Source organism: Arvicanthis niloticus, chromosome 11, assembly GCF_011762505.2.
Source record: "Arvicanthis niloticus isolate mArvNil1 chromosome 11, mArvNil1.pat.X, whole genome shotgun sequence".
Classification (NCBI taxonomy): Eukaryota; Metazoa; Chordata; class Mammalia; order Rodentia; family Muridae; genus Arvicanthis; species Arvicanthis niloticus.
Genome location: NC_047668.1, coordinates 78,885,555 through 78,910,047, shown reverse-complemented (window position 1 = coordinate 78,910,047; position 24,493 = coordinate 78,885,555). Strand labels below are relative to the sequence as shown.

The 24,493-nt window shown below is 46.5% G+C and overlaps 1 pseudogene; it reads right to left on the bottom strand.

Annotated features, from left to right (window-relative positions):
• Positions 1 to 21,832: 21,832 nt before the first annotated feature.
• On the bottom strand, positions 21,833 to 22,762 carry LOC117716759 (small ribosomal subunit protein uS2 pseudogene; annotated as a pseudogene).
• Positions 22,763 to 24,493: the final 1,731 nt, after the last annotated feature.

The following is a 24,493-nucleotide window of genomic DNA, read 5'->3' as shown; positions in this document are numbered from 1 at the left end:
CCCCACCTCAGGTGAAGACACAGCCCCAGGCTTCCCTTTCCCATTTAGAGATAGCTCCTTTCAAAAGGTGTAATTGCTGCACTCTCTCTCCAGCCCTGACTCAGCTTTTCATGATGTTTTTATGCTTCTTTATTTGGACAGTCCTGAAGTCTGACCTTGTACTTTTTACAAATAAGTTGGAACAATTGACCCAGCAGGTGACTGAGCTGTATGCAATGGTTCTTGCCATAATCCCCACACTTGAGAGGATCAGGACTTCAAGGTCCATCTTGGCCACACAGTGAGTTTGGGGCCAGACTGGGATAAATAAATATGGAAAGGGAAGCAGGTTAATTTTTGGCTTATAAAGATAATTTATATTATCTCTTTAGTTGAACTTTCTAGATAAATTCACACATAAGGAAAAGGAATGAAAACTAGTAAGCATTGGTCAATGCTGCTTCTCTCCTGAGTGGCTGTTACGGGCTCTGTTTTGGGGCCTGTTGTGTACTTCTCGTAATTCACATGTAATCAATCATCCCATGCCTAATCTCTTCATGTCTAAAACGTGTTGTGGGAATTATTGGGAAAAATGGTGGCGTGGCCCGGTCTGGCTAGCTCCCTGGCTGCCGCCATGTTCCCGTACTATGTTCCCATACTAATGTTAGAGGCACCATCCCAGGATCACCGGCCCTGACTCCATGAGATGTTAGTGTGGGGGCTGCCTCCACTGATCAGCTTTGTGGAGTCCATGCTCCAAAACCCAGGGAATAACTGCCACCCCCATGCTGTAGATATAACAATTCCAGTACCTGGTAGAAATGAGACTCTTAATGCTTAAGGTTATCTAATAGATTTATATATTAGCAAATACTCAATTCACAAGATGCCCACACAATCAGAATTGTTAATCCAGTATCTAACCCTTTGACATAAGTAACTAACCGAGACTCCTAGAGACACTCACGTCTTCCTCCACTTTGCTTTATCCTCCTCTTTCTTCTCCTCCTCCTCTTTTCTTTCTCCTCCCAATTCCCAGCTCCACCTACCTCTTCTACTGCCCAATCACCAAGCTCCAGTGCAAATACAATGGGCAGGAAAAAATCCTGTCCAAAAGCAGACTAACAATACAGCTCACATCATAGCTTCATCAAAGGAAAACTCCAATAGAACCCTTGAAAAAGGAAGGGGAAAAAATGCTTGTAAAAAGTATAAGGGAGTCAGACTTCAGGACCAACTGGCCAAATAAAGAGGCATAGAAATATCATGGAAAGCTGAGATGGGGCTGCAGAGATGGTGCAGCAGCTAAGTGTTCTTGCTCTGTAATCGTGAACATTCAGAGTTCAAATCCTGTGGGAAGCGGCTCCGCTCTCGCCATTACAAGGTGGCACTTGGCATAGGCATTGCTTGAGAGAAAAGACAACTCCATATATGAGTTGTATGCACTGAGAGGTGTGGTTACCCAATCACCCCACCTCACATCATTAAGAGTGGCCAATTACCAGTGACTTCGTGGCAACTGCTGATAGGATTAAGGCAATGCTTATAAGGGGATGCAGGAGCTGGGGGAGAAGGAGAAAAGAGAAGAGAGAGAGAGAAGAAGCATGCTGTACAGGGATAGCTGAATAAGCCACTTGAAGAAGAACACGGTTGCCGTTGCCTTATTCTGATGGTCGGACGTGGGTAGCGACAAGTGGTGCCGAAACCCGGGATCCACCGAAACCTCTTGGGACGTGTTCAGAACTTCTTGCAGCTTCAGGACAATCGACTGGGTAAGTTCCCAAGTAAGTGGGACAAGTTAGGTTCTCGGGTAGGAGACAAGATAAGTTCCCAGGTAAGTGGGACAAGGATAAGTTCTCGGTTTAGAGACTATAAAGTTCCCAGTTTTGGGACAAGTTAAGCAGAAAAATTGAAAGGAGTAGAGCTTAAGAAGGCTACTTTAGAAAAGTTCTTACAGGCCATGGATGAGGTTTCAGTTTTGGGGAAGGATCTTAAGATGGCCAAGGAACGAAGGGTCCAAGAATGATAATGTTAATTGATTTAACGTTTAAAATGGGTGTGATTTTGAGTTGTATAGTTATATTTTTCCTCTGGACAAAAGGAAATGTATAGGTTTTTCTGGTTACTGGCTTAAGGAAAGGCTAATTTGGGAAAAAAGGTTTTTCTATGAGTTTTATGATGAGGTCATTAAGGTAGTAGTTATATCTTCCAGAATTATATGGATCAGGTATGACAGAGGTAGGCCTCTAGAAGACTAGATTCCAGAGAATCAAACAAAATAATTATCTTGATACTAAAATTTGTTTTGAGATTTGTATATTACAGAATACACAGCTTTGGTGAATGAATCTTATCACCTGCATGTTCACTGAAGCCCTGTACTTCCAGCTGGATGCAGTTAACACAGGCATCAGAGGCTTATCAATTTACCATTTCCCTCATCCCTCTTCTAAGATCTCAATGCCCATGTTCAGCTTGAAGAAGTTAATGAAGAGATGGTGCCCCAATTCCCTGAACGTGGGGACTAAGGTGGTTAATATTAGACTCTTTCTAGGGAAAAGTAATGGTTTTATTGGAACAGGAAAGGCCAATATTTAGATTGGAAAGCCTATTTCATAGAATATTCAGCTGAATATGTGGCTCAAAATCAGGCAGCTGGACAGCAACAATGGGATCAGGACATGCTTTTAGGACAAGGTAGATGGACCATCTTGAATATCAGAGAGAGAAAGGGTTTTGAAAAGCAGTTGTTCTCTCTCTGGGTTGTGTCAGCAAAAAAGAATGAAAAGGCTGTTTCAGAGCTCTCCTAGGAACAAGAGAAAATTCAGGAGACGTCTTGAGTTTCTCTCTTCCACAGGAGAAATCCTTAGTTCTGCTTTCTTTGTTTATTGTCTTGTCCTTGGTGCACCAATGTCCACATGTGTCAATTGTTGTTTGAATGATTGGTGGTCTATGTTTTATGGTGTTCTATGTTTCAGATTCAAAAGAAAAGATCATTAAAACTGCTTAATCCAGCCTTTGATCTAGTTTACCTTGGTTTGAAAGGCAGTCTTAATATGCACAGCAGAGGTTGATAAGTTACCCTACACCTGTAGCTAAGAGTCGAGCTGAGCTGGAAAAACCTTTCCAGGAACTGATTGTCAGCATAAGCTGCTTTTAAAAGGCCCAGCAGCTTTTTGGCTTCTATGATAAAGAAGAGTTGTCTTTCTTAGAAAAATCTCAGTGACAAGGTGCTTTTCTCTTGAAATTATAGCTAGAAAGACAAGAAAATTTTGTTTGGTCTAGATATGAACATTTGTAGGGAAATAGGAGGACCTTTATCTAATGCAGGGCTAGCCACTGCTGTGATGCAAATGACTCGCAGTACAGGTGCAGCAAATAATAACTCGTGCTTTAAGTGTGGGCAACCAGGACACCTGAAGTGTCAATGCCCACAGCTGCAGGGTAATCAGGATCAAAGAAGCCGAACTCCAGGTTTATACCCGAAGTGCAAAAAGGGAAATCATTTGGAGGCACCATCAGCAATGATCCTGTTTAGGACATTTTGGTATCACTGCCGCCATCATGATACCTATTGCAGTGTCAGCTACTGCTGCTACTGCAGCAGGCAAATGCAGCTACAGCCCTGGATACACAGAGGCAGATTAATTCTCAATTGAGAGCCAGCATTATGCTGGTGAATCAAAGAGTGGATCTAGTCCAGGAGCAAGTAGACGTGCTCATGGAATTTGCTCAGTTGGGCTGTCAATGGAAGTATACAGGTCTTTGTGTGACATCTGTAAGGTATGAAAATGCAAGTCGAGCAGCTCATTTGTCTAGAAATTTGTCTCAGTATTTTACAGGAAATTGGACAGAAGATTTCGATGGCTTGATGCAGAAGCTGTGGCTAGCCATGGTGCACGTAAATTCCACCTGTGTTGACCTGTCTGTTGCTGACGGCCTGGCCTCCTGGATCCGATCTGCAATGAACCACCTAAAAGAATGGGTGGGAATTGCAGCCCTTAGCTTTTTGCCTTGTTCTTGTCAGTTGCCTAGCACTATGGTCCATTCTGAAGATGCGTATGCAACAGCGTAACGCTAATGCCATAATTGTTCAAGCATTTACTGCTTTTGAAGTGCTCTGAGTTGTAACATGCAGCAGGATGTAGGGCATAGCACCGCAGAGGGCACTGCACGTCCTCAGACATATGTCTGACTGCATACAGGTTTTGCCATAGTTCCTGTCCCCTGGAAAACAGCACCGGGTTGGGTCGCCCATGGTAACCATACTGTAGACGGCAGGTGGTGAAAATGGGGTTGACAATCTCCCTTCAAATACAGGGAGTCAGACCTCTATGTCCTTCTGCTCGCATAAAACAAAAAAGGGGAAGCTGTGGGAAGCAGCTCCGCTCTCACCATTACAAGGTGGCGCTTGGCATAGGCATTGCTTGAGAGAAAAGACAACTCCATATATGGAGTTGTATACACTGAGAGGTGTGGTTACCCGATCACCCCATCTAGTGTCACTGAGAGTGGCCAATTAGTGACTTTGTGGCAGTTGCTGATAGGATTAAGACAATGCTTATAAGGGGCTGCGGGAGCTGGGGAGAGGGACAAGACAAGAAAAAAACGAGAGACAAGAGAAGAGAGAGAGAGAAGCTTGCTGCACAGGGATAAGAGAGAGAGAGGAAGCGCGCTGTACAGGGATAGCTGAATAAACTGCTTGAAGAAGAACACGGTTGCCATTGCCTTATTCCGCTGGTCAGACGTGGGTATCGACAAAATCCCAGCACCCATACAACAAGCTTGGCTTCACTGTACCAACTTGTAACCCAGTTGGGATTTGTTGGTGTACAGCAGGTAGTGGGTAGTGAGCTCCAGTGGGTTGTGAGCCTCAGGAAGAGGGAGAGATGCTGCCTCAGAGAAAAAGACAGAGAGTAAGAACAGAACACAGTGTGCCTTCCTCTGGCTTCTTTGTACGTGCATTCAAGATCAACACTGCCAGCTGAACTGTGCCTCCAACCTTGCCCCCACTTTTTTCCAAACATGGTCTCAGGTAGCCTGTGCTGACCTCACACTCACTCTGTAGAAAAGGATCCCCCCATTTCCTGATATTTCCGTTTCTCCCTTCCAAGTGCTGGGACCATGCACATGCATCACCACACCCAACTTATTTTGTTGTTAGTTTAGAATTATTTATTTTAATTTTGGGGGTATGAGTATTTGTCTGAATACATGTATATCAAATGTGTACCTGGTTCTGAAGAGACCAGAGGTTATCAGATCCTCTGGAGCTAGAGGGCTACAGTTACAGACAGTTGTGAGATGCCATGTGGGTTCTGGGGACCAAACCTAGGTCCTCAGGAAGAGCAGTATGCACCCTTAGCCGCTGAGCCATCTCTAGCACCCCATCCTCCACCACTTCACAGCTTGGGTTTTGGTTTGATCTAACCATAGTATGTGAACTATTTACTGACTTTTTTAACAGCAAATTTTTGCTGCCCTGGGTTGTGAACAAATTAAATAAACTGAGAAGTAAAAAAGCCATCATGATAGCAGCCTGTGCTGCTGGGCATTCCCAAGGTTAAAGCAGAGAGAGCTATGGCTTCCTGCTCATTTTAACCTGTGTAGATCTGTCTGCAAGACCTGGGATCTGAGAACCTGAAAGGATGGGGCAGACTACAGTCTAGGCTGTAGACAGCTGGACTTCAATCTCAGTGTGCTTGTATGCATAAATGAAACAAAGAAGGTCTAAGGAAGGGTGTTTGAGTTCAGAAAAAATATATATAAATAAACAACAGTAGGCACATACTAAATACTGACAGAGCAGTCCTTTCCCAGAACTTTCTCAGGACAGACCAACTTAAACACAGTTGCCTGAATGTACTATAGATTATATCTGGAAAGCATAACGGCAAGTCAGAGAAGGCCACATCAGATTCAGGGTACGCTAACCAGGTTGGGTTCTATACTATGATCTGACATTCAACAAGAATAAACATGGCTTAAAAATTAAATGTAAGTATTTGTTGCAGGAGGCACAAAATCATGTCCAGAACAATCCAGGGAACAGAACGCCCTCTGCCTTTTCTCTTGGAGCCTGACTCACAGTTCCCCAAGGCACTGCCCCTGCGGGTCATTCTTCTGACACTGAAGTTCCTGCCTGAAGTGAGCACCTTTAACTGTTCCCTGGCAAGCCTAGGCCAATGGTGACAAAGAAGCCAAGAAGCTGGTTTTCTGGCTCAGGATCTCTGCTTAACTTCATCTCTTTCATGGCCCTGTTTGCCGTGTTTCATGCCTTTGGGTGAGAGTGGATCACAGGACAATTTCCTCTTGTTTTTTTTGATTTATTGATTTTTCAGTGTTCTCTCTCTCTCTCTCTCTCTCTCTCTCTCTCTCTCTCTCGGGAGAGGTGGTAAAACAGGATTTCTCTGTGTAACAGAGATCTGTTTTTTTCTGGACTCACTTGTAGATCAGGCTGACCTCGAGCTCACAGAGATCCACCTGTCTCTGCCAGGACTAAAGGCATGTACCGCCACAGCTTGAGTTCTCAATGAATCCTGATGGCAAGGAAGAGAAAGAAGAGAGAGGGTGCAACTGTGGTCAGAAGACCCAATTAGTTCAGGGCCACAGGAATGACTTCTGAGTCCAGTGTGCAGCCATTACGGTATGTGTGAGCCAGAGGCAAGGTGGATGTCTACTGGTAGGCTGGGCCCCCTGACTTGGGGTTGGAGTGGCTGTTCCCATGGGCCTTTCCTAGGAGTCATGTATTTATTCCTTGGTTCATCCAGCAAGTATCTCATTCCTTGAAGCTACAGATATTTATTGAGCATCTACTATGTTCTAGCATAGGCATTGAGGATGTAGCAGGACCAGACACATGACAAATAACATGACAAACAACAACAAGTAACACAGATGGATGAAATAGTGGTGGTGCACACCTTTAATTCCAACTGGGAGGCAGGGGCAGGCAGATTTCTGAGTTCGAGACCAGCCTGGTCTACAGAGTGAGTTCCAGGACAGCCAGGACTACACAGAGAAACCCTGTTTCAAAAAAGCAAACAAACAGACAAAAACAAAAAGTCAACTTAGATGGTGCTAAGGAGAAAAACCAAGTCTAAATGCAAATGCAAGGCTTCGGCAAATTGACTCTGCAATTAACACCCAGGGACTGACGGTTGAATTATGCAGGAATCTGGAGAAATAGTTGTCGAGGTCCCAAAGAATTTCAACCTCTGTGGACAGGTGGGGGAGGGCTGGGCCCTGGCAAAAATCCCTCCAAAAGCCACCCAAGGAAGGAACACCTAGGTTAGGTTTCCATTGCACAATGGAAGTGTGTCGATCCAGTGTTAGGAACAAAAGCAGAGTCTTCACAAACTACACCCAGTAAATGGGAGACATTTTCTGTCGGGATCATTTTCCAGCTTATGGTTTTTTTTTTTCTTAGAAGACTATTTTTATAAATTACAGATCATAGCATAGTCTGAGCCCTTAGCAACCATCTGGTGCTCATGGTTAACAAATGTGGTAGATGATTAAAGAATCCTCTGAGCTGCTGGGATTAAAGATACTGACTCCAGCCTGGCCTGGTGGTGCACACCCATAATCCTAGCTCCTTAGGATGCCAAGGGGAGAGATGTTACGTTAAAGGCTCACCTGGACAACAACATGGTGAGACTCTTTCAATGAATAACTATAAAAACGGTTGTCAGAGTGCTTGACCTGGCAAGCATGCAGCCTCAGTACTGAGTCCGCCGTACCAAAGTAGGAAAGAAACCATATAGACTCCACATCAGACCTGGGCACATGCTTGTGATCCCAGCTCTTGGCGGAGGTGGGGGTGGGTTGAGGCAGAAAGATTGTGAGCTCAAAACCACCCTGGGCTAGATTCTGTCTCCAAAGACTAGAAAGAAACCAAACAAACCCAGATTCTAGCCTTTACCCCACCCCTGCCCCCCACCCAGGGCTCTGGAGTTTGTGTGTTTAGCCAGCACACTAGTGATTGATTCCACACCAGGCGGGTTTAGGAGGCTCAGAGAGTGTTCACAAAAAGGAAATGGAGGCCTGGTGAGAGGCATGTCTTGCCCAAGGGAGAACATGTCAGTCAGTGAGAACCAGGAGCAATACTTCAATTTTCCAGCTCCCTCAGGTCTGTGATATCGGAACAGACGCTAGGCCAGGCATTTACTAAGATCTGCCATTAATAAAGGACATATCGATTGCTACCTTTGAGAACTGAGTGCCCTAGTAAGCAGTCTGTAAGGGAGGGGGCTGGGTCACTCGATTTATGGGGCCCAATAAAATGATAGATAAATATTGAATAAGTGAGCTGCCTTATTTAGTAAGAAAATTTTTTTTCTCTCACAAATTTTAGTTTTGTTTGTTTTGGGTTTTGTTTTGTTTTGTTTTTCAAGAAAGGGTTTCTCTGTATAGCCCTGATTCTCCTTCCTGGAACTCGATCCGTAGACCAGTCTACCCTCAAATTCAGAGGTCGATGCCTCTGTCTCCTTAGCACTGTGATCAAAGGTGTACCCTACCACCACCCACCCTTTTATTTGTGATTTATTTTTATTATTTTTATTTACATATGTGTTTGTGTGTGTGTGTGTGTGTGTGTGTGCGCGCGCGCTACATGTGTGTGCCCACAGAAACCAAACATGGGCATTGGATGTTGATATCAGGCTCCAAACCGACACACATTCCCAGAATCCACTTGGCTCACCTCCCACCTTTCCCTGTGAGAGGCAATGTCACTATCCATATAAATAGGCAGACCTCCGTGACACCTCTCCCCCCCCCCTTTTTCTTCCCCCTCTTCCTGACACCACCTTGGCCCTTATCTCCTGAATAAAGCTTACGTGGAACTGTTGGTCTGGTGTGGTCTGGTGTGAGCCATTCGTCCAACAACATTGGATACCTGGAATTGGAGCTAGAGATGGTGTGAACTGTCACATGAGTGCAGGGAATCTAATCTGGGTCCTCTGGAAGATCAGCCAGGGCTCTTTTTTTTTTTTTTTTTTTAAGATTTTATTTTATTATTACATTTGTATCTTGTGTGTGAGAGTATTTTACTTACATATATGTTTGTGTACATATATTCCTGGTGTTCTCGAGTCCAGAAGAGGATGTTGGATCCTCCATGACTAAGGTTACCTTGTTGGAACTGGGAATGGACCCTAGACCATTTTAAATTACATTTTATTCATTGTGTGTGTCTGTGTGTGTGTGTGTGTGTGTGTGTGTGTGTGCTTGCTAGTTTTTATATCAACTCGACACAAACTAACATCATTTGAAAAGAATCTTAGCCAAGAAAATGCCTCTATAGGATAGACCTGTGAGCAAACCTGTGATGAGTTTCTTGATTGATGACTGATATGGGAGAGCCCCGCCCACTGTGGATGAGGTCACCCCTGGCTGGTGTTCCTGCGTGCTGTACGATAGCAAGCTGAGCAAGCCATGGAGAGCAAGCCAGTAGGCAGTACTCCTCCATTGGCTCTGCATCAGCTCCGTGACTTCCCTGGATGATGGATTAAACGCTGTCCTTTCCTCCCCAGGTTGCTTTTGGTCATGGTGTTTCATCACAATGATAGAAACCATAACTAAGACAGCATGGATGAGTACATGCATGCCCACAGCGTGTGTACGGAGGTCAGAGGACAATGGGGTGGGGTGGTTATCTCCTTCCACCATTTGGGTCCTGTTGTCATGCTTGGTTACTGAGACAGTCTCGGACATATTGTAAAACTCTGCCAACACCCAGTCTCACAGCAATTACCAGAGAAGGGGAAGAGAAGGGTGAAGCAAAGGGCCAGAGGAGACCCTCCCTCCCCAGCTTCAGTGACTTCTGAGTAATTTTGCTGCTGTGGAGGCCTAGAGACCACGACTGGAATGGATTTGAAGGGATCCTGGGAGGGGCTTGTGAGACAGATCTTTTCTTCAATGCTGCCTGGCACTTTATTGTATGTCTCTGTGTGTTGTTTATGTGTTGTTTGTGTGTTTATTTGAGCTGTCAGAAATAAACTCAAGACTTTGCTTCCTAAGCAAGTGCTCTATCCCTGAACAACACCCTCAGACCTGCCTCACACTCTCATGGGTAGGTACTGTGAGGCTTGGTGTGACCCATTGCAAGTTGTAACTCACTCTGAGCTTAGGTTGCCCCCAGGGAAAATGGAGTAACAAGCAAGATTCATCTCCTGAAGGGCTGACTGACAGCCTTTCCACACCCTTAAAGCCCTAGCTGCTGTGACTGTCCCAATAGCTGGGCAAGAACAGTTGGGGTGTGTGTGTGTGTGTGTGTGTGTGTGTGTGTGTGTGTGTGTGTGTTAGGCATGTGATAGCAGCCACATGTGTGGGAACCCAGAAGTCACCCTCCTCCTGATCCTGTTTGACCACAACAGTGCCAAAGCCGACAGACAGGCCAAGCTGGACTCCTCAGGCAAAAGCCTACACCTCACAATAGGCCTTTGTTGTTTGTTCTCCTCGTGTGGGGACAAAAGCCCTTTCAGACGCTGTGGAATGTGCCAGACGTGTCATGAGAAGGGTTTCCTGGGCCTTTGCCTAGAATCCTGTAAATCAGTGCAGGGAGCTTGCTTGGCCCTTCTGGCTGAAGCTCCAGGTCCTGCCATAATTTCTGGCAGGAATCCTTGCCTCCTGTACCTTTACTGGCAACTGCAACCCAGTCCTCACCATGGCCTGTAGAGGCCAGTCTGGGGTAGGTAGCCTGGGAACCTGCAGCCTGTGGAGGCCAGCCTGGGGTAGGTAGTCTGGGAACCTGCAGTCTGAGAAGGCCAACCTGGGGTAGGTTGCCTGGGAATCTGCAACCTGAGAAGGCCAGCCTGGTGCAATGTACACCCTCATTTGACTTTCCCAGGTGAATGCAATATCACACAATATCACACTGCTGCTGCCTGACAGATCTGCACAGGGAAGCAGACCTGGGTGGACAGTTTTCTGTGGCACTTAAGGATCATGATAGCCGATGGCCCCACCCGTTATCATTGGGGCTAAACACTGTCATCCACAGTGCAAGCAAAGCAAACCAACTTTAGTGGTCCTGTGGACAGCCACCATGGATCTTCATACACTTTTTCTAGGCTATGTCCACCCTTGAGTATTTCCACTCATGTGGAATGCAACACAGAGAAGCCTTCCACCAGACTCCACGTGGCTGCAGGGAACACTTCCAGGTTGCTTCTGTCCACTTCTTTTCTGACTTGTCAGGCAACTTCCTGTTTTGAACCAGTATTGAACTTTACTCTGCTTTCAAAATGCAAATGAGCCAGTGCCATTTTATTTCAGGCACAGAGGTGAGGGAGGGCGGTGGGGGACACATGTGTCCTTGAGAGCAAGATGTTGGTGGAAGCAAGATGGAGTTCTAGCCCTGCAGCAGATGGCACACTCTCCAATCTTACAAACCGAAGGGGAGAAAGGGGAGGAAGGGGCGGAGTGGGGAGGGCCAAGGAGTGAAGGGTCTAAGGATCAGACTGGCTTTGTGTGTGATCTTGTTTAAACAAGCCTCTTATCGGAGCGTAATACTAAACTTTGCTCTTTCTTATTACCCCAGCTCCCTGGAGAATGGGTTTATGACTTTTGGATTCCATGAAGGAGGATTAAATTGCTTCCTTACAGATAAGAGCCCCAAATAGCCAGATAGGCTGGTAGAAAAAAGTGAGAGAGGGGGGTATTCATGATTGTCCTGTGGGACAATGACTGCTCTGGCCACCTGTGTCATGTCCTCTGTTCACAAACTGTATGCTGAGTCCATGGTCAGGTGACATCTCACCACAGAGTGGCAACCTCTGCCTGACCCTAATGATAGGTGCCAAGGACAGGGTAGGATCACAAGATAGCTTGCCGGCAGACATAGTCCCTGGGTGGAGGGAGGTTGGTGGGGGTGGGGTGTACAGGAGACTGACTTCAAAAATCTATTGAATCATTATTATGGGCCTGTTGCTTTGTTTAGTTAGTGCTCTGGAAACACTTCAGAGAGTTGTCAAACATTAAATGCGTGTTTACTGTTTCCCCATTTCATAGGGCTTCTTAGAGAATGACCAACCACAGAAAGACAAAGGGAGAAGCATGGCTTAGAAACAGGGGCTCTGCTCCACATTCTAACCCACTTTGGGGCTAAAGACATGGCTGGGGTTGAGAGCACTTACTGCTCCAGCTGCAGAGGACCTGGGTTCAGTTCCCAGCACCCACATGGTGGCCCAGAGTTCTCACAATTGTCTGGGACTCCCTGGGATAGATGACTCGTCTGATCTTCTGGGCTCTTACACATATGCTCACACACACACACACACACACACACACACACACACACACACACACACACAGAGTAACAACAACAAAGGTTGGCCGAAACCTCTCAACACAGCCATGTACTGGCCAAATTACCTGCTTGTCTCTTCTGTTTTTCCACTATGGAAATGGAAATTAATTCTAAGATGCTGGTAATGTTTATAGATAAAATGTCTAGCCCACTGCCTGGAACACAGTAACACACAAACCATTATTATTTCCCGAGACTCCAGTTTTTGCCCTTCAGATGTTCCCACCATAAAGGAGAAATGAACATGACATATCCTAAAATACAACACCATCTTTCCTGGACATCACTAGAAGAAGTGACACTGATGTCAAAAACCCTTAAAGCAACAGTCATTAAAAAAGGACTCAAGCCAGACATGATGATTCATACTTTGTACTTCCTTGCACCGTGTCCTTGGCAAATTGGGAGGCCATGGCAGGCGACTCACCCCAACAGCTCAAGAGAATTACCCCTTACAGGTCAAGGGCCAGCTAACCTAGACTGTGCTGAGTGTCTCAATCAAGAAAGGCCCTATGTCAGAAACAAGGCAGAAAGCAAAAGTCGTAAGTCACTCTTTGACCTCCACGTGTGTGCTGTGCTACTCATGGGCACACATACAGTGTGCACATAAAATAATGCATTTTAAAAGGGAACTAGAAGCCGGGAGGTGGTGGCGCACGCCTTTAATCCCAGCACTTGGGAGGCAGAGGCAGGCGGATTTCTGAGTTTGAAGCCACCCTGGTCTACAGAGTGAGTTCCAGGACAGCCAGGGCTACACAGAGAAACCCTGTCTCGAAAAACCAAAAAAAAAAAAAAGGGGGGGGGACTAGAGAAATGGTTCAGGGGGCAAAGTGCTCGCTATACAAGCGTGGGAATTTGAGTTTAGATCCCCAACACCCACACAAAAGCCAGATGTGTTAGCCCATACCTATAACCCTATCACTGATGGGTAAAGACAGCTGGATCCTGGGGACACAGTGGTAGCCCTGCCTAGACAAAAGTGTGAGTGCAGGGTTCAGTGAGAGAACTTGTCTCAAAAATGGTAGGCCAGAGAAATGGCTCAGCAGTTAAAGGTGCTTACCATAGCAGCCTGAGTTCATTCCAGACCCCACAATGGAGAGAGAGAACCAGCTCTCAAAAGCTCTTCTCTGACTGTACATGTTCCATTGCTGATACATATGCTTTAAAACAATGTAATCCTTTGGGTGGGATAGATGGTTCAGCAGGACCTAAGTTAGGTTCCCAGCACCTACATGGTAGCTCACAACTACCCACCCATAACTACAGTTCCAGGAAATCTGATGCCCTCTTCTAATCTCTTCAGGGTTCTCTCTCTGTCTCAATCTCTGTCTCTCTCTGTTTCTCTCTCTCTCTCTCTCTCTCTCTCTCTCTCTCTCTCTCTCTCTCTCTGTCTCTCTCTCTGTCTCTCTCTCTCTCTCTCTCTCTGTGTGTGTGTGTGTGTGTGTGTGTGTGTGTGATCCTTTATGAAAGAGTGTGTGTGTTGGTGTGTCATCCTTTATAAAAATAGGTCCAGCCAGGCAGTGGTGTCACACTACTTTAATCCCAGTACTCAGGAGGCAGAGGCAAGCAGCTGGATCTCTAGGTTCAAGTCCAACCTGGTCTACAGAGAAAGTTTCAGGGCATCCAGGTCTACACAGAGAAGCCCTCTCAAATAAACAAACAAAATAAAATAGGCCCTATATAATCTTCCTCTAACATGATAAAACAGAATCTCAGAGACACTCAGCAGTAAGAAGCAGATGGATTTAAGTACACCTAGGTCTCTCAGCCTCAGCCAGCAAACTTTACTACTCCTTGCTTACATACTTTCAGAGAACAGGAAGCTCCTCCCAGAGTCCCAAAGCCCCAGTGTGGTAGTAGCTGCTTTCCACCCAGGAGCTCTCTCCTGGCAGTGCCTGGCCACACCTACTGTTACATCATCCTTGCTAGCTACAGCAGCAACACTTTGGCATGTAACCTTCTAGGGCTATTACAGAGCATGAATGAAGCCTGGGATCTCAAGGTGTTGACAGAAGACCCAGCGGTCTCAGCTTCTTAGACCTTGCAGGGTGACCTTGAACATCTATCTCTGACAGGAATAGTTGCGATCCCCGTGGTTCTACAAAAACCAAGGCACACAAGACCACTCACTCTGAATGACACATAACTCAGAAAAGAATGTCCCTGAACAAGGTAAAGGTGAGAATAAGCGGCATGTGACATGCTCACATGGTTTAAAGAGCATCTGATAACTTTAAGTCCTGGAGAACAGGGACTGCTATCAAACCATCTGATGACAGAAGTGCCCTAATAGTGCCTAATAGTCCGGAATAGGCAAATGTTTAGTGAGCAGAAAATTTACCTACTATGCAAACTCAGAGCAGGTAGTTTAGGTGTGGCAGTGGATAGGGACAAGCTGGAAGCCCCTGTGTGATTGAGAGTTGGAGTCAGGAGAGTCCCAGCCATGGGCAAAGTTCATGCTTACCTGATTCCCCTGGAACAGGTTGAGTTCCCAGCTCCTGGCCCCTCTGTTTTGGAGTATCTGGAGTGGGAAGACACCACATAGGTTCTGCCTAAGTGCTATTTACTCCCTTGGGAGTAGAAAGGTTGAATCAGGAAACTGGGAGGAGAGAGTAGGCTAAAGCTGCTCACTGCTCTTGGGATTCAGAACCCCAGTAGTGTCCAACAGATGTCCATGTCTGAGCATGGTCAACCCAACCAGTCCTCAGCCCGCAAAAGCAGCTGCTCACCATTCTGCTTGGGCTTTGCCTTGTCTGAAGCCCTGTAGTTTGAAACAGCAGGTTCCACATCTGAAAAAAGCAAGTCTCGGGCCCTGTTTCTTCTGTGCTTCCCTATGTTCCTGACAATGCTGTCTGAGTCAGATGACAGGACTCTGGAATGACCAGCCCATGCTTACAGCTTCTCCATCTCTGCCACCAACCATCAGCTAGTGTTCTAAAGATGTTACTACAGCAGGCTCAGCATTGGCTTCAACCTGTGGGGACAACCAGATGGTCATAACTCTGTTGCCAGTGTTAAGCATCTAGGAGTTACGGGGTATTTATTCACTTTTCAGAAATATAAGAGGAAAAAAAGAGGAAAGAGAAAAAAACATCTAGGAAATGCCTTCTTCTGTATCAGCTTGAGTGACATAATGTCCCTGTTTGCTGTGCCTGCAAGTATTTGCTCAAGGATAGCAGAACTGTGTAGAACATGCTGTCACATGGATTGGCCTTTGGAGGTCGTACTGTCCTATCCAAGCACGAGGGAAGGGAAGACAAGGAACACTACTAGTCCCTGGCTGTGTGCCACCTGCATGTTGGTGGCTCCTTCTCACCAACAGACTGGGGTGAGACAGCAGCACCTCTAGAATGGGCTGCAGCTCCAAGAAGGGCTGAAGAGCTGTGGCCTAGGTGCTTGTGAGCCAATGGGGAAGCAGAGAAGCAACAAAGCAGGTTGGGAGGGAGCTTCCCCCAGTGAAAGGCATTAGAGTGGATTCAACTGCAACCCTCCAGCAGCTGTAGCGGTGGAAGGACATGACATAATGAAAACCAGAGAGAGGAGTCCAGAAAGGCACATCTCTTGTCCCTCCTCTGTCCTTGCGCATACAGAAGAGAGGTCTCTGGGCTCCAGGCTGGCAGTTCAATAACCCATTTTACAATTTTAGATCCAAGCCAGTGGCCCCCAGTTTTAATTTAGATTATTGAAAGATGGCAAATTGGGTCAGCTGAGTGAGAGGCGCTTGCGGGGTGGGCACAGCACTGGCAGGTTGCTGCTAGGATAAGTTCAGTCATGACACTGAGGTTGGGAGAGCAGATCTAAGTCTGAATTTAGCTTAGCAGTTCACTCACTGGTCATGAGACACTGGACTTCTCATCTAAACGCTCTCATGTGCTTTTATTTCACCGTTGCAATATGTTTCATAGTGAAACGGTGTCTCATAGAACCAGAAACAACGAAAGAAATGCCTCACCGCCCCTCTCTCATGTGATCTTCTCCTGCTGTTTACAAAAGCCAGCACATTCTTGTCATTCAATAAATGCTAGCCAGTCTTCATCCGTGAGCCTGGTTGCATCACCAGCATGGCACCATCTGGTTCTTCCTTGTAGAGCAATACTGCCACTGAGTGGATGAATGTGGAATGGCAACTGGCAAAATATTCCCACCCCGCCTTTTATTCTACAAGGTCAGGGAAATTAAGAAGGCTCTTTTGTCCCTGGTACTAAAAAAACAAAACAAAAAACAAAACAAAAAATCTTCAATCACAATGAGTTTTGAACTTTGAGCTAAAGAAAAAACGCCACTTCTTTCTTTCTTTCTTTCTTTCTTTCTTTCTTTCTTTCTTTCTTTCTTTGAGACAGGTGTCATTTTAGAGCTCTGTCTGGCTTTAAACACTTAATCATCCTGCCTCTACTTCCCAAATGCTGGAATTAGGGTGTGTGCCACAACTTGTGGTGAAACTACTAGCCTGGGAACAACTTTCTAGACTTGGTCATGTCCTCCAGTGTCCCCCACCCCATGTACCACTAACAAGAACCATATGAGTTGAACATGAAATGCCAAGAACCAGGCATTCTACAGCAAACATAGAAGAGGGGCACATGACAAGCACCACTAAGAAACGTTTGGTGGGCACCACCAGGTCTCAGTTGGAAACACAATAACCCGAAAACAAACAAAAAAGCCCACCAACTATCTAGCTGGGGAAGAGGGAAGGACATTAGCCTTTAATGTCAGTACTCAGGAGGCAGAGGCAAGAGGGTCTCTGAGTCTGAGGCCAGCCTGGTCTACAGAGCAAGTTCCCAGACAGAGGCTACACAGAAAAACCCTGTCTTAAAACAACAAACAAACAAACAAAACAAATAAAGAAGGGAGGAAAGGATATTAACAAAATCACCTAAGAACATATTGCAGTCTATGTAGTAAGGACCAGAAGTCAAGGTTACAGGCGCTAACCCCACCCAGGACTAGATAAGCCACAGTCCTTGGTGCTCCCAGGAACCCCGGAGCCTTTGGGAGTCCATTTAAATGCTCACTGCTGCTGAAAGTAGATGAGATGACTCTCAGCTACAAACTCCTCCTCTTGGCAGTCAGACAGCAGGAAGGTTCCCAAACAGAAATGGGGTTCCCAAAAGTGGGAACAGCAGAGGGTCTCCAGGAAAGGCTCTTGTCACCTGAGGACCAGAGTCAGATGCCACAACCCACATGGAAAGAGAGGAGACCAACCAAGCAAGTCCTGCTAGGTGTCCTCAGACTTCACATGTGTGCTCTTTCATGCACACATGCACACACATGCACATGTGCACACACACGTAATTAGTGGATGTAATTTTAAATAAGCATTGTGTTGTTTTTAGCATTCTTGTTGGAGATGAAACTTGAGGAAAACACTGCTTCTGTAGGCAATTTTTACTTCTTCAGTTGTATTAAGCTCTCTCTCTCTCTCTCTCTCTCTCTCTCTCTCTCTCTCTCTTACTTTATTTTTTTTTTAGAAAGTGTATCTAATTATTTGTTCATTTCTTGTATCTGAAGTACCTTTCTATGACATCTTTGACCTGAGATTCTTTGCCATTGTCTCTAACCACTGCACAATTGCAGCCAACCTTTACAGAGTTTGCCCTCTCAGTTTTACAGAGGTCTACATATTTCCTTAGTCTCTTGGTGTCATTGACCTTAATTAGGGTGACTTGGTGCTTAGCCCAAATGGTCTCCACCATCTTGACATATGTAGGCTCATCACAGTTGGATACAAACACAGAAATGGGGCTGGCAATTGTTGAAGATTTTGCAGCTTTGAGGATTCCACACGCAAGGCCATTATGGATAAGTGTGGTTGTCTATGCCTCCTATAAAACAATGTGAACGTCTATCACACCTCCAGCAGATGCCTTCCTCAGTCACAGTGGTGGCTTATGGGTAAAGGCAAATCTTTGAATGCTATCTCCTTGCAACTTAGTGGCATTAGGGAGGTGGGGAGCGTGTTGAGCATGGTGGGTTGAATAGAAATGGCTCCTGTAAGTTCATAGTTGAGTGCGTTGTCATTAGGGGGTGGTCTTGTTGGAGGAAGTGTGCCACTGGGAGTGAGCTCAGGGGTTTCAAATGCTCAATCCAGGACCTTGAGTGTCTCTACTTCTCTGCCTGCTGCCTGTAGATCTGCTTGTAGAACTCTCAGCTACTATCCAACACCATGTCTGCCTGCCATAGTGATAATGGATTAAATCTCTGAAATGGTAAGTAAGCCCAATTAGACGCTTTCTTTTATAAGAGTTGTTGTGGTTATGGTGTTTCTTCACAGCAATAAAACACTGAGACAGAAGCTAGTGCCAGGAGTGGGGTGTTGCTGTGATAGGCCTGACCATGCCTTGGTTTGGAGAAATGTGGAATGCTTTGGGATTTTAGTCTAGAAAAGTGTTTGGACACTGAGCAGAGCTCAATGAGTTATCCTATGAGCGTGGAAGACAGTAGGGCTGAGGAAGATTTGAACTGTGGGCCCAGCTCAAGAAGCTTCAGAAGGGAAGAATATTAGTATGTGGCCTAGAGACCTTTCTTGTGGATATTTTGGAAAAGAATGTGGCAGGGGTTTGCCTTAGTCTGGAAAACCAACCTGTGGCAAAAATTGAAGAGTTTTGGATTAATGGCTTTGGCAGAAGAGATTTTACCACAGCACAGTATTTATTCTGTTGTGTGGTTATTGGTGATGGCTCTGATGCAGCTCTGTCATGAAGAAGAGCAAGCCGAGCAAGGAAAATACAGAATGAATAGTTTGAGGAGAAAAGGGAAGCCAAGAAGTGTAATGAAGTTAAGTCCTGTGCTCAAGGAGATAAACAGAGTAAAAGCCTGGTGCTAAATGAATAAAGGGAGTGCTGACCTCAGGGCCAGATGCCAGCCCACTAAGCTTCCTGATTTGTGAAATGGAATTAAAGAAAAGCCCAGGGCCAGTGTGGTGGCTCATGCCTTTAATCCCAGCACTCAGGAGGCAGAAGCAAGTCGGATCTCTGAGTTTGAGGCCAGACACCTGATCTACAAAGCAAGTTCCAGGACAGCCCAGCTTAGGCAGTGAAGAAACCAGGGAAAACAGAAAGCTGGTGAAGATGTATTTGAACTAGGGGCCATGTTCCCAGCCCCAGCTAGCAGCAGAACTAGGCAGGCTCAACCATATGGTTCTGGCTTAAGAATCAAGGACATAAGAAAGGAGTTGTAGAATCTCCCTCTATGGCTAAGAAAAGCTGCTGAGGCCAGTCTTGTACCACGGATGCCCTGCATAGAGGTCTAAGAAGTCCATTGTGTGAAGCAATGAAGATGTAGCCTGGATTGACTTGGAGACCCCAAGATGGTAGAGATGCCAGAGTAATGGGATGCCTGCCAAGGAGAGCTGCTAACAGAGAATGGAGCCAGCCCAAGAAAGAGAAGTGTGTCGCAGTCAACAGAGCGGAAAGGACTTAGAGATCTAAAGACTGCTTTGACATCAGACATAGAGATACAGAGTTTGGAGTTTGCCCAGGTGGTTTTCAGTCATGCTTTGGTCCAGTATTTTCTCCCTCTGCTCCCTTTCCTCCCTTTGGAATGGTCATGTATATCCTGTACCAGGATATACGTGTGTGTGTGTGTGTGTGTGTGTGTGTGTGTGTGTGTGTGTATGTATGTATATATGTGTGTATGTATATATATACATATATATATTGAATGTTGAAAGCATATGATCTGCTTTCTTATTTTGATTTTACAGGGGGTTATAGTTAAGAGATTGTCATGAGTCTCCTAAAAGACTTTGAATTTTGGACTTTTAAACCATGCTGAGACTGTAATAGACTATGGGGACTTTTGCAGTTGGACTGAATGCATTTTCACATTATGATATGACTACAAGTTTGTGGGGTAGGAAGTGGGAATGTACTGATTAGGAATGGCCCCCAGAGGGTCACAGATTTGAATGCTTGGTCATCTGGGAGTGTGGCCATGCTGGAGAAAGTGTGTTACTAAGGGTAGGCTGTGGGAGTTCAAATGTTCAAGCCTGTGAATATGAAGAACCCTCACTCTCCAGCATCCAGTCTGCCCGCATGCTGCCATGCCAATAATGGACTAAACCACTGAAACAGCTAGCGAGCTGTAACCGCATGCTTTTCTTTATAAGGGCTGCTGCTGCTGTGTCTTTATAGCAGCAGAACACTGACTAAGACATTGAGGATCCTTGACTCTTACAGAAAGAAAAAAAACTAGATCCCAGACTGAGGCCCCTCCCACTTTCATTTCTTCTTTCCATGGGACTGGAGTTCTGTATAATTGTGAGCCTGACTGTGAACGTCCCAATGAGTGGCTAAGATGCCACGGGTCCTCGGTAAGCACAGTGCCTGTTCTTTACTGCTGAGTATCTCTGCAGGTGTTTTTGAGATGGTTTCTCATATCCCAGGCTAGCCTTAAACACTATGTAGCCAAGGATAACCTTAAACTTCTGGTTCCTTTGCCCCTACCTTCAGAATGCTGAGATAGCAAGTGGGTGCCACCAAGCCCTGTTTATGCCCACACACTGAGGGTCAAACCCAGGGCTTCTCCAATGCTAGGCAAGCCCTGTACAAACTGAGCTGCATCCCCTCCCCTTTTTAATTTTTAAACAGTTAAATTATTTTCCTTTATTTTTATTTTATGTGTATAGGTAAATTGTCTGCATGTATTGCCTGCACCCTCATGCATTGTAGAACCTGAAAGGGCATTGGATTCCCTGGGATTTAAGTTACAGATAGCTGTGAGCTGCCATATTGGTGCTGGGAGCTGAACCTGGATCTTCTGGAAGAGCAGCCCTGAAAGCAGTCAGCTTAGTGTGGCTCCCCGTGTTTTCCTACACACACACACACACACACACACACACACACACACACACACACACACCTTGGTGCTTGCATGGGGCTGGGCAGAGAGGCCAGGAGCACACATGACTTTCATCCTTCCATTAACAACACAGATGCTGGAACCAGACTGTTAAGACTTATTCCTGGCTGTAGTGCTTTCTAGCCATAGATGAATCTTGGACAGATTGGTTTTGCCTCTCCTGCTCTGTTTCTTTATTCATATCGTACACATAACAGCAGAGGCACAGGGGTGAGCACACAGAAGCCTCAGCTATGCCAGCTACACTTATTTAATTATCTGTCCTTCTAGCTGGGCTCACCCATGACTCCTCTGCTTTTCCTCACCCACCTCTAAGGCCTGTCCACAGCTGCCTTAAGAGTCAGAAAGCATTGACTTCCCCTGGGAAAGGTCCTAGAACAGAAATGTATAGAGCTGTTCCTAGCCATTGGAGAGAAGAGGGTTTGTTGTTGTTGCTGCTGCTGCTGCTGCTATTTTGTCCTTGAGACAAGGTCTCACTGTTAGAGTCCAAGTGCTCTCCCACCCTGCCTTCAGCAATTCAGTGCCAGCAGCTACAACATCAAATGTTACAGACATGCCTTTTTTTTTTTTTTTTTTTTTTGCAGCTTTTGGGAACTTTATTTTCCTTCCACCTTTTTTCCCTTTGCTCAGGTGTCTGCAGAGCAGCTCAGGACCACTCAGTGGTGGCTCTAACCCACTCGGTGGCCTGAGCTGTGGGAGCTGCTGATCAGTCCTCAGTGGCTGTCTGCACACTCCAGTCTTCCGTGGGGAACTGCTGGATGGGCACAGAGGGTACCTGCACACCCTCAGACCAGTCAGCCACCTCAGGCTGAGCAGCAGTGAACTCAGGAGCTGGTGCGGTCCATTCGCCCTGGAATTCCTCCTTGGTCACAGCCTTCTCAGCAGCAGCCTGTTCCTCCTTCTCAATCTCCTCTGGGTCTCTGTAGAAGTAAAGATCAGGCATAACCTCCCATGGGTGCTCACGGGAGATGGTACCTCGCATGCGGAGTACTTCCCGGGCCAGCATCCACCACATCAGACCCACTGAATGAGCTCCCTTGTTGTTGCATGGGATGGCAATGTCCACATAGCGCAGGGGAGAATCTGTGTTACACAGAGCAACGGTGGGCAGGTTGACATAGGAGGCCTCTGTGAGGGGCTGGTGGTCAGCCCTGGGATCAGTCACCACCAGAAGCCGTGGCTCCCTGAAGGCCGCTTGGATCTGGTTAGTGAAGGTCCCAGGTGTGAAGCGGCCAGCAATTGGAGTGGCTCCTGTGGCAGCAGCAAACTTCAGCACAGCTCGCTGGCCAGTGTTCCTGGAGGAGATGACGCTGACGTCTGCAGGGTTCTCAATGGCAACAATGGCTCGAGCTGCGAGCAGCAGCTTCTCCCAGGTCCTCTTCAGATTTACGATGTAGACACCATCGCTTTTCCTCTTGTAGATGTACTGCTCCATCTGAAAGTCAAGGTTGGTGCCACCTAAGTGGGTTCCTGCAGCAAGGAATTTGAGGACATCCTCCTCCTTCATCTGCAGGACGTCAAGGGCTCCGGACATTGTGTAAGTTTCCCTTTTAAGTTACGACGGGAACCAAGAACAACGCCATATGGGCCCGTACCCGAGTAGCGCGGAAAGCCAGACATGCCCTTTAAAGGGTTCTGAAAGGGTTAAAAATTTTCAAAAACTCCTAGCAGCCTAAAACAGAACCAAGAGAGCAGGTCAGCTTGGTCGTGAGCTCTGTGTTTCAGGAACTTGGCTGACCACAAGATAGATGGTTGAGTACGAACAGGCTCTTTGAGAATAGCCTATACAGAATGTTCCCCATGACTGTTCCTTGGACCCTGTCACAAACTGACTAATGGGCTGGGACTTTCCACAGGTACTCTCCAATAACCCTCCTTCACTCCCCCTGGGTTGTCATCCCCACACCCCTGAGTTGTGGTTTTTGCCTTTAAATTCTCTCTGTCTCCAAAGCCCCGGGGTCAGACTCCATTGCCCCTGCGTGGGCTACAGGTCTTGACCTCAACATGTTGATTAAAATATACCTCTTGCTGATTGCATCAAGTTCCGTGTCTTGTGAGTTATTGGGTGGCTGCAAATTCCTGAGGCTTGGGTGAGGTCCTCCCTTCGTGGGGGCCTTACAGTCCTAGCCATCACAGACCACTGTCTTGCTTTGTCTTTGTTTCTGTCTCTGCCTCTGTCCCTGTCTCTGTTTCTCTCTATGTGCCTCTGTCTCTCTCTGTCTCTCTGTCTCTCTGTCTCTCTGTCTCTCTCTCTTGTCCCCACTCTGAAACTGCCTTTTCCCTCCCCTCCCCCATCCAATGCTTCTCTTGCATGAGATCTACTGTGTGTGTGATCTCTGTGGTATTCCTGGCTGCAATCAGCCAACATAGGTGCTTGTGACTCCGCAGACTCTTCTAGCACCTGTGCCTTCCCCTCTTGGGGGGATGGCTAGTCCAAACTGAAACCCCATTCCTTATCTCTCTCTGGTCCAGCTGGTCCTTCAATCCATCACCAGAAATTAGTGAATAATCCCTGAGTCTCTGGTGCTCTTGGAGGCAGAGGTAGTCCTTTCTGATCCCTTTCCTCTGGTGTGGGGTGGGGAGGCTTTGTTTTTATCTTGGTTTTCACCTTCTGGCTTTATTTGAAAGTCCTGGTACCAGGTGCCAGTCTTCTCGAGCTTCACAGCTTTGGCCCCTGTCCTGTGAGTGATAAGCCACTGATGCTTGTGCCTTCCTCATTTGGTCCCCTGGGTCCTAGAGACACCTTAGACTTCAGGCCTTGGACTTCCCTCATCCATGGAAACTGGGGCATCTGTACCTCCTTGCTATGGTTTTGGGTATGCTTCTCGGAGAACCTCTGACCTCTCTCTACCTAGCGCCCAACTTAAGAGCCTCTAAACATATCCACCTCTGCAGTCAAATATGGTCTCAATATCCCTTAGACAAGCAATCCGAATGTGTCTGAGCAAGCGATGGGGCTTGGGCACAGTGGGACAGGACAAAAAAGATTCCAGTTCCCATCCTTTTTTCTCCTCTCCAAGCCCTGCTCGTTTGTTAGCTAACACTGTGTAAATAAAGCCCTGTCATTCATTTGTTGCCAAGTGAGAGCCAGAGACCGAGCAGGGGTAGGATAAGGGGGTCAAAGAAGCAGCCCAGCTGCAGCGGGCACACACCTGCACACACCTGCTCCCCGCTGCAGAGAGCCAAGCTGCTGATCTAATCTGCCTAAGGTACATCCGGATCATTTGTTTGTGAATTTGATTCTCGCTGCTCCTCTGGCCACCAGCACCCACGTGGAAGTCCTCCCTCTGCTCTCTCCTGGGTCTCTCTGACTTCAGACTACAGTTCTGCAGCTTCATC